Genomic DNA, 11,169 nt, shown 5'->3' on the forward strand with positions numbered 1-11,169 from the left:
CTTACCCTTACCCCCTACCTTTCCCCACCTGCACAATGTCCTCTGAAGCTTGGCAACTGCAAGATCCTGCTTAGCAACTGCATATAGACTCAAAGCAGAGTACCATGTCTTCTTAAGAATAGCAGGGATACCATAACTCAAGCAGTGTACCATATCTTCTGAAGAACTGCAGGTAGATCATAATTCAAGGCAGTGTACCATATAGACCATGACATGTTTCAAGGCACAGGCCAAGAAGATTTTGTACTTTTCCACCACCTGGACCCTCTTACCCCCTCCCCTTGTAAAACATGCTATAAAAAAGCATTTCATGTTCAAAAAAAAAAAGAAATTAATAAAAAAAATACAATAAAAAAAAAGAAAAACTTTAAAGGCTATTGTCAAAATGCTACATGTATACAATGACAAGTGCATCTCACATTCAAAATCTCTCTCTCTCTCTCTCTCTCTCTCTCACACACACACACACACACACGCACACACACACACACACACACACACACACACACACACACATGCACAAGCATATACACATGTACAATCATACGCACATGCACAGAGGCATATATATTACTAAAACCAAAGAAAAAACGTGATATATATTATGTTAGAGTAATTTTGATTATGAAGGGGCCAAAATGGGATATTATGCTTTCTAGACATAAAATGTAACTTTGTGTTAAATGTCCATTTTTGTTGGTAAATGAAGATTCTCTTTCAAATTAAATAATTGTAGTTACATTATATATTTGATATACTTCAACATATATTTAGAGTAATGATTTTTATAACGTCATGGAACATTATGTATCAAATAATTATATATGTACCAATAAGAAGTTGTAGTAGTTACATCACAATTAAAGAAAACTATAAAAGAAAACCTTCACCAAGAAACCAGCTTTGTATAGATGATTATAAAACTATGAATACAATGGAATTTATGTAACTGTCTTTGAGAGGGTTCTAGTGTTCATGTTCTTTTAAAAAGAACCTTAAATACCTTTTACTTCATATGAAGCTTTAAGGAAAGATCAATCTACATTAGGAAAAAGAGCTTTCTCACAGTCCTGCCCATACTGCCATCCAAATCTTGGACTTCCCAATGGGTAATACTATGGAACACATTTTCTTTTAGTCTATCTTTTCTATTGTTATGGTTTGAGTGGTTGTGTTTGTAGTAGTTCAAAGTATTTGAAATATATATCCTAGTCTGCCATATTGGAAATATTGATTCAACTAAAAGAAATAACGAAGATGGAGGAATTTGGTTTTAAAAAATTTGGTTTATACAATGGTTGATTAAGATGCAGATTTTGTGATGCTCATTCAATTCCACTTGAATATCACATGTCAGTTATTCTTCATTCTATGAAACTCTGGGCCAGTGTATCTCAACCTTGCTGATGCTGTGATCTTTATGTTTCTCATGTTGTGCTGAAACTCAATGATTTTTTTTTTTGTGGCTACCACATAACTGTAATTTGGCTTATGTTTTGAATCATAATGTAAACATTTTTTGGAGATAAAGGTTTACCAAATGGATTATGACCTACAGGTTGAGAGCCACTGTTCCTGAGAAAGACCTAGTAGAAACATAAACTTGAGGATAGCAGTGTAAAGATAATTATTGAAGGTGATCAGCAGAAGATATTACTGTCTATGGAAGATGTTATTGAACAATCTACCAAAATGTCTTCAACATTTTAACATTTACAGTATAAAGAAAGAAAGCTTTTGAAAGAAAACTAGAATATTCACAGAGGGAAAAAGGAAGCAAGACAGCAAACATTCTGCTTGAACACAAGCAGGAGGCTGAGGATACATTTGTCTACTTTTTCAAGTAGAATGAAATTTGCAAATGGACATTACCTAACTAATGTAGCAATGTGGTGTGTATTACTGAACTTTTTATAAGGATCATTAAACAAAAGCGATTTTGTAAAAATAGCAGCAGTGAATATGAGTCAATAAGAAAAAATACTTTGAAATTATCAACATTTCAAGACACTCTTGTAGACAAAGGAAGAGACTAATAGAAAGTTCAATGACTGAAATGAGATGTATAACCAGTGTTGTTTATAGAGATTGGAAAAATTGCATGTTTGAATGTTGGTTTTGTTAAAGCAACATAAATACTAGAAAAAAAAGCTTAGAATGTTTAATAATTAGCTAATTAGGAAATCTCCCAAATTCATCTACGAACTATTAGAATAACTAGAATTATAATTGATATATTACATCTAGATATTTATGTTTAAAAATGTATACATATAAGTGCTGATGTTATGTGAACAACCATAGTGATTAAGGGACAGACACCACTTTTAAATATTGCCTTAATGTAACATGTTTTGAGTATCTTTTGAGATATTTTCTGTGACTTAAGGGGCTTTAAGAACATCCTTTTCTCAATATATCATTTCTTATCATGAACTTATTGTGATTACGTAACTCATCCTCCTTAGGAACTGAAGCATTAATAAGTTGCTAGAAACTATCTACCATTTTTAAAAGAGGAAATACATGACTATCTACATTAACTATAACTACTTTAAGGCTTCTAGTATATTTTGCCAAGTTTGAAGCACAGATGGTCTCAGTAGATTTGATCCTCATTCAATGCAGTAGCAGCTGAAAAATCATAAAAGCTGAAGTATAATACCTCACAGAAGAAAAGTAACTCCACCAAAGGTCAAGAAAGAAGAACAGCTTAGAAGATGACTAAGGTTTTGGGACATGCACAGCAAAGATTAAGATAAGCGAACAAATTCTAAGTGATCTACAACATATGGGGGATACTTAATGAACTAAAAAGTGACAGTTTTGTTCATAAGAACTTTGAAACAAAACACTTACAACTTTATACTGAGAATTTCAATGTAGGAGATTCACTGTGCCCTGTGACCGAGGAAATGTCACAAAGGCTTCGATGTTGTGGTGATTTGAATAAGGTGGCTCCCATAGGCTCATATATTTGAGTGTTTCGTATCAAGGAAAAGGAACTGTTGAAAAGATTAGATTAGGTGAGGCCTAATTACAGTAGGTGTAGCTTTTGTTGAGGAAATGTTTCACTGGGTATAGGCTTTGACATTTCAAAGGCCACATCAGGTCCAGGGTCTTGCTTTGTCTTTTTCTGCCAGATCAATATGTAGAGCTCACAGCTACTTCTCCAGCTTCATGTATACTTACCACCGTCTCTGACTAAGCCACTAAAATTGTGAGCAAACCTACAGTTAAATGGTTTTTTTTTGTTTTGTTTTATTTTGTTTTGTTTTGTTTTTAGTAAGAGTTTTCTTAGTCATGGTAACTCTTCCCAGTTACTATGAAGAACAATAGTACAGGGTGCTAAAAGTACTCTATACTTTTTCTCAACTCTATCATTCTATCAATACACATATTTTAGTGTTTATTCTCAGTAATGCTTCTTTCCATATCTTAATAGACAATATAAAAGTTATCACCAAATTTTACAAAACTCAAATGAATTCTAGCTAGACAATCATTGATGTGAGAAGAACAGAAACGACTCATAGAAAGGAAGGGATGGAGCACCCTCTGAAACCAGTTTAGCTCTCTGAGGTCACCTCCACTTGACAGAACTTTGAATTGTTCTCTTCTTTTGTCATTTTTTTTTACTACCACTCAACATTGAAAACAATAAAATGTCCATTAATTGACATTGTGCACATGTTACATTTCATTAGTCACAGACACAAAAATGAACTGACATCTGAGTCTTGAGAAAATGGAGAGCTTTATCCAGCAGCTGATAGAAACAAATGCAGAGACCCACAGCCATGCAATTGGTGTACTGTTCTTTAAAAGTAACCTTATTCCAATGGTCATCTTTTGTAGCTACATCTAAATATACAGGACATTAATATGAGGATGTACTTAGCAAGAGTTTGATGAAGAGTAATTAGTTAAGAACAAAAGTTAAAAATGTGACCCACTAATAAAATGTAACTGATATTTCTTAAAGGAACATGTAAAACAAAAAGTAAATAGCATTTTAATACTATCATATGATCTCAGAAAACAAAAATCACATTCAACAATATAATGAAAAGAGAATAATGACCCAACATTTATTTTTGTATGTATAGTAAGGATATGCTACTTGTTTTGTATATTGAAAAATATTCTTTATATGAGTTAAATAGGATTTTACATTCTCTTGTGAAGCATTGAAACCATAAAAAAATCCTATGAACTTTTAGTGGTAAAGTAGACCATCCTCAGATAACAGTCCTTCTCCTTGATGTCTAGGACAAAGTCATATGTAAGTTAAGGATTTATTTAGTGTTCTTGTTCGCTTGATAATGTGAATATAAATCAAAGTTAGATTATTTTACAGTAATATCTTGGGAAACAAAATATCTTAGATAATATTGACATTCAAATTTCTTTACAGATCAGCCATTAGGACATATGGTAGCAGACATATATTGGCCAACCATTCAGTCATGGTAAAGTGAGGAAGGATTCTATCACAGTTCAAGAGGAAACAGAAAAAGTGAGATAAAGAGACAAAGAGAGAAACAGAGAGAGACAGAGAAAGACCCTTTATTAGTCTCACATAACACTCATATTTTGCTTAGAAATGATATGTATAACTAGAATACAAAATGAATTGACTACAACAGATCCCCTAGCTTCACAGATCTTCAATACTTTATAAGAAGCAATCAAATTAAGCATGATCATTGGAAAGATGAATTGAAACACTGATCAAACATAGCATTATTGTCAATCATTATGCTGACTTCATCTTATAATGAGTAACTGAAACTTAGGGATCTAAAGACTTCAAATTGAAGTGGAATCTGCACTGTAGTCATTACTTCTATTTCTCAGTTCTTCATCTTTATATTCTCAGCACGTAGTTCCCTATAGTTTGTGTGGTTTTGGAGTTTTCTCTGAATAAAACATACAGTGGATGAACCCTAATAGAAGCAATAAGAACACAAAGAATGGGATTAAATATCTATCCAATAATGTGGACATCCTACATGACTTGTTTTTACTAATTGTTTTCATTTTGATACACAGTTAATCTTCTCATACCTTAAAAATGTGTAGAAAATCCTATGCAGTGTACTTTCAATGAAACAGGCATTTCAGAAATAATGAGAATTGAAACAATCAACATTAAGTTTCATTGATATAGGTCTATGAAATAGTGGAATGGAACTGAATCAGCAGATTACTAATTCAGTCAGTCCATAGGCTTGAGATGGATCTAGAAATAATTTGTCATAAATTCTCAAACTTATAAGATGACCCTGGCTTCTGCTCTGCCAAGTGCTTAGTAGAAAGGCTTTGGCCTAAGGGTCTTTTACAGGATAAATACATTCTCTCAAGACACAGATTTCCTCTGCTTCTTTGCCTGTCTACTTGGGAGAACACTGGCCTTGAAGGGGGTGTTAATAGGCCTTTCTAGCCTGGAGGCAATTTTGCTTTTTCATAGTCAACAGACACTAAAATGTTGGCAAAGAAAACACAGCCTGAAACTCATTCTAAATGTCGTCGACCCACTTTTCAATGTCTTGCACGCTTGAGGATAAATTCTGTTTTTTCTCTTCTTTCTGTTTTTCTTCATTATACAGTTCAACACCTCTGCCTTTACTAGTATCATTTATTTATTTAGGACTGCCGATTTTACTTCTAGTTTTACAAGTGAGGAAAAGTCTTCACCCAGGCAAGCCATAAGCTTGAGATATACCAAGACACTTATCCTAAACTAAAGTAATAGTACAATATGGGATGTTCTCTGCTTCTGGAAGTTTTCATGCATTTATTCGTATTATTGACATCTGACTCTATGGGTCACTTGGTATTCATTTTATAACTGCTGAATTATTTCTAGTGTAGCTCTTTAAAGTTTTTCTTTGCATTTATTGAGGTTTTTCTGAAAGTTCATTGGCAATTTTACTCACTCATATATTCATTCATTCATTCATTCATTCATTCATTCATTCATGGATTACTGAGGAGTACCACAGTCAACCTAACTTTGAAATCAGCAAAGGCTATAGAATGGGTTTTGAAAGAAAACAGAAAGAATTCTAATAGTTGCATATATATATATAAAAAGTAAGTAAAATATTGGTATGAAAATATAAACACACATTGGGGTTAGTCTATTAAAACGATGTTCAGCAGTTTCTTCATTTAACAGGAACAATCTTTCCAGCTTCATATATGTATATACATATATGAAGGTGATCTATATGACATACCTAAAAAATGGGGAGACAGTCTCAACTGGACATCCTTTGTTACCAAATGAAGCTCCCAGTACCAGGATTAGGCTGGCTATACCTAATTGAGTTGTTGGCCAAAGGGGCTCTATGGGAATCCCCAAACAATACGCCCTGTACTCAAAATTATAGGTTGCTTTCCAGAAACTTACAGTAAGGTCTCATTGTTGAAGATAATTCCTATGTAACCCATTTAAATGAATAACTAGAAATTGTGCCTACATAGAATCTTTAACACTGTTTCAGTGACTTTGTTACAGAAATATACTCTGTATACTCCTAACAGACAAATATAGATACTGAGCCAACCATAAGAACTCTATCTTGCTTTTTATGGGTTTTGAAGCCCTATTGGGTTCTGTGTGTTTTTTGAGAAAGACCTTTAAGTTTGCTTGGTAGGAAGGGGAAAAGGGACTTGGGGAGGAGAATGATATGATCAAAATATATTTGAATTTGAAAATTGTTGTAAGTAATGAAAAATGTAATATGAATATAATGATAATTGATGTCAATAGTGAAATATATAATTTAAAAAACACAAACTGAGTAAAATTCAGCATAATATTCCAAAATACAAATGTAAAGGAACAAGAACACATACTCCAGGATGTCCACAATATTCTGAGGGAGAAATAAGCAGCGGGAACATGAGTGGCTTTTTAAGAAAGGCCTTGGGAATGTACAAGAAGAATACCTAAGAGAAGAGAATAAGAAATAAAATCTCAGTCAGGTCACATAAGCTGTGTTAAGACATCGAGATTTTTACTTTCAATGAAAAGCAAATGGGTTTTAGTCATGGAAGTGTCAACAATGGATTGATACATTTTAAAAAATTACAGCGTAAAAAATCAGCATAAATACTTTTATGGAAAGCATGTGCAATAATTTTATTAATATCTAAAGAGTACTCCATAACCCTCAATGTTTACCAGAAAAAATTATATGTACTAACAATCAGTAAATATATTTTAAATTAAAAGATAAAAATTAACATGTTATGCATGTCATAGCTCATAAGGAAAAATAAATATATACTAAAACTATTTAGGATGGGAAACCACAATGTAATCTAAAAAGCAAGAGACTATAGGAATAACAAAATGTAAGTGGGTAACATGAAAATGGAAGGCTGTGGTAATCTCTCTCCCCCTTCTCTTTTTCCCTTAAGAAGTCTCTTATGAAATAAAATATCCTATGATCTAAAAGACCAAGGAATCTGGTGGCATAATGTAGCACGAGGCTAAGGTTCTGAACACCATAGGAGCTAGTGACATAGATCTCACCATAGCCTCTGCAAATTAAAAATACCATCTTCGTGTTTGTCCAGTTTGAGATGGAGAGTAAAGATGCAACTTAGTTTTCACATTAATATACACAGACTCTTCACTTTAATAAATTCATCTACCAATTCTTTTTAGTTTCCTGAATGCAAAATTACCTTAAAATTGAGAAGATCACTTTTCCTTGATCTTCTTATTCTCATTTTGCTTGTGGCTCCACTATCTAAACAGACAAAACACAACAACAATAACAGATTTCCAACTTTACTTCCTCTTTTTTAAAAACCATTAACTGCTTCACATTTAAGTTATTTCCTAAAGTTTCCAGGAGCCACATCAAGTGTTCACAACTAATACGCCCCCTTTTACTCACATGCACATATCCAATCCCTACATACATACACAAAAATAACACTAAATGTAAATATTAGTAAAATTTAGATATGACAAATAATCGTTTCCTTCATTATCTAGTCACTTTACAGCCTGATCCCAGATAGATCCCTCCTTTCCTTCAAGTTCCACCCTTACAGCCCCTCTCCCATTCCCCCATCCCCTTTTCCTTAGAGAATGGGAGTCCCCTTCCCTCAGTTGGTACCAAGTTACCCTGATATATCGAGTCACATCAGAACTAAGTTCATCTGCTCTTACTGAGGTCAGACAAGACAGCCCAGCGATGCAACAGAGATCTGAAGACAGGCAACAGATTCAGAGAGAATCCCTGTCCCCACCATCCCTACTCTAATTGTTAGGGGACCTATATTAATAATAAGCTGCACATCTGTTACATCTGTGCAGGGGGCCTAGTTCCACCCCATGCATGCTCTTTCTTTGATAATTGTTCAGTCTCTGTGTGCTCCCATGCACCCACATTAGCTGATTCTATAGATACTTCTATGGGTGTTCTTTATCTCTAGGCTCCCTCAATCCTTCCTCCAACTCTTCCACAATACTCCCCAAGGTCCTCCTATTGTTTGGCTCTGGGTCTCTGCATCTGTTTCCATCAGCTGCTAGACAAAGCCTCTCATATGACAATTATATGCTAGGCTCTGTCTGCAAAGATGGCAGAGCATCATTAATAGTGGGAGGCTTGGCTCTCCCCCATAGGGCAGGTGTCAAATTGGACCAGTCATTAGTTGACCATTCCTCCAATCTCTACTCCATCTTTATTCCTTCACTTCTAGTAGGCAGAACAAATATTACTTTGAAGGTTTTGTTGCTGTGTGTCTAATAGGTACAGAGTTTTAAAACCCCTCTCTCTCTCTCTCTCTCTCTCTCTCTCTCTCTCTCTCTCTCACACACACACACACACACACACACACACACACAATTACATCTATCTGTAAAATTTTTTCCCTTTTGTTTGTATTCAGCAATAGCAAGCATGGAACATGTAGCATAAATTAATTTCACTTTCTAAATTTAAGAACATTAGTGGTAATGTGTTACATTAACCTGTGTGTTTTCCATAAGTTATCCTTTTCCTAGCATAAGGAACATTTTAAATATATAACTGTGATTTTTTTTATCATGATGCTGTACAATAAGAGATACCATGTAATTCCACATCATTTACATCGGTCCCTCAAGAGACTCTGTTCTTATTAAGTTAGTCTCTAGTTCCTGGCAACTCAATCTACTGTTTATCTCTAATGAGTCTATCCTCTGTCTGAAATGGATCAATGATGCAAATAATTGTATAAGCAAAATGCACAGATAATTTCACTGGGGTTAATGTCTGACATGAGTTTTGGAAAGCACAAAGTTGAGCTCGGTAAAGATAAAATAATCACATAGTGGGCACAAATGACTCTCTTCAGTGCATGTTAGAAGTTAGAACAACTGAGAAGACCTCTAAATAGAATAGATTATTGGTGTTTGGGACATTCCAGAAGGAAGGATTCTTAAAAGGAAAGAGTTTGCAACAAGCCCTGAAGGATTGACTACTTTGAATTAGGAAAGAAATTAAGTAGAAAACTGTAAAGTATTGATGTCAAGCCAAGTAGCTGCTATCCAGGAAGTTGCCCAGTGGGTGCATTGAAATCATTTTCTCACCTCCTATGATGAAAATTTTCTTAATATTTTTAAGTTCTGTATATTCACTTTATAAAATATTGAAATGGTACCTGATTCATACTGGGCATACATGGTGTGAGTGTAATAGAACACACTTCACACTGTGGATACAGTCCAGAGTTTATTTAAAATAAAATGAACTTACCAGGAACCCTGGCAGTTAAGAAGTACTCACTAAGATCTTTTCATATCTATAATCATTTGTACATGTTTGAGTGGAATATGCATGATGCCTAGGTTGTGATAATGTTGGAACAGACTGGTACAAGCTGTAAAGGAGTTTTTGATGACATAAATATCTCAAGAGTTGTAACTGAACCTATAATAACTTCAGAAAGTCCTTGTGACATTGCTGAAGCCATTTGACATTCCTTCTACCCCAAAAGTCCTTACTTGAAGATGAAGCAGGAAATTACAGGTCTATGTATGGAGATAATTGTAGTAAGTATTTACTGAGACTGGCTATCTAAATGAATGCCTTATCTTGTCAAAAATTAGAGAGGCTGGATAAATAGGTCAACAGGAAAAAGAGAGATTGTGTATGTGTGTGTGTGTGTGTGTGTGTTTGTGTGTGTGTGTGTGTGTGTGTGTATGTATAATCATAGGGCATGAGTTTGGGTCCTCAGATCCATACACAAAAGCTGAACATGGCCACATGTTCCTTTAAGAACAAGTGTTAGCTAGTAAGACACAGGTGGATCCTAGACACTCTCTGATGAGGCAGCCTAGCTGAAATAGCAAACTTCTGGTATAGTGAAACACTTTCAAAAAGAGAGTAAGATGAAAAGTAACAGAAGAAGACATTCTAAATAATCTTCTGGCATCTTCATATATACGTGAGTGCGTGTGTGTGCACACACACACACACAGTATAAATATTGGAAGGATGAGGGGAAGAGAGAGAACAGAGAGGAAAGATTGGAAGAAAGGGAGGATGTGGAGAAGGAGTGGGGAAGAGGAGTCAATGAAGGGTAGCAAGATAGCAAAATAATATGTCACGGGGAGGGAAACCATCACCTTTGGTATAAGTTTGTGTGTGTGCCTGGTGTGAAGGAAGATTGTGGATGGACAAGAAAATGTGAATTTGATGTTGAATTGTCTTTCTATCACCTCCATCTTTATTGAGACAAAGTCTCTTATGGAAATTGAAGCTGATTAGCTCCATGGGAACTTACCAATCTCCCCACTAGAACTGGAGTTAAAGATAGGTGCTACTACCCTGGATTTGTGTAGTCACTGGCATATTCATGCTGTAAGGCAATTGAATAACCAAATTTGAAAGACTAAAGTGCATATAGCTGTTCTTTCCTGGTAAATCTGCCTAAGAATCTATAAGAATGCTGTTTATTATAAAATCTATGTCTTGTCCTCAAGATGTACTTCCATGTGACTTCAGTCCCTTCTCAAGTATTTTTACACCCATGCTATAGCTATCATTTTACTTATGAAAGATGAAAGAGAGACAGATGCACACACACACACACACACACACACACACAGAGAGAGAGAGAGAGAGAGAGAGAGAGAGAGAGAGAGAGAGAGAGAGA

The sequence above is a fragment of the Grammomys surdaster genome, unplaced genomic scaffold (genome assembly GCF_004785775.1).
Source record: "Grammomys surdaster isolate TR1022 unplaced genomic scaffold, NIH_TR_1.0 150, whole genome shotgun sequence".
NCBI lineage: Eukaryota > Metazoa > Chordata > Mammalia > Rodentia > Muridae > Grammomys > Grammomys surdaster.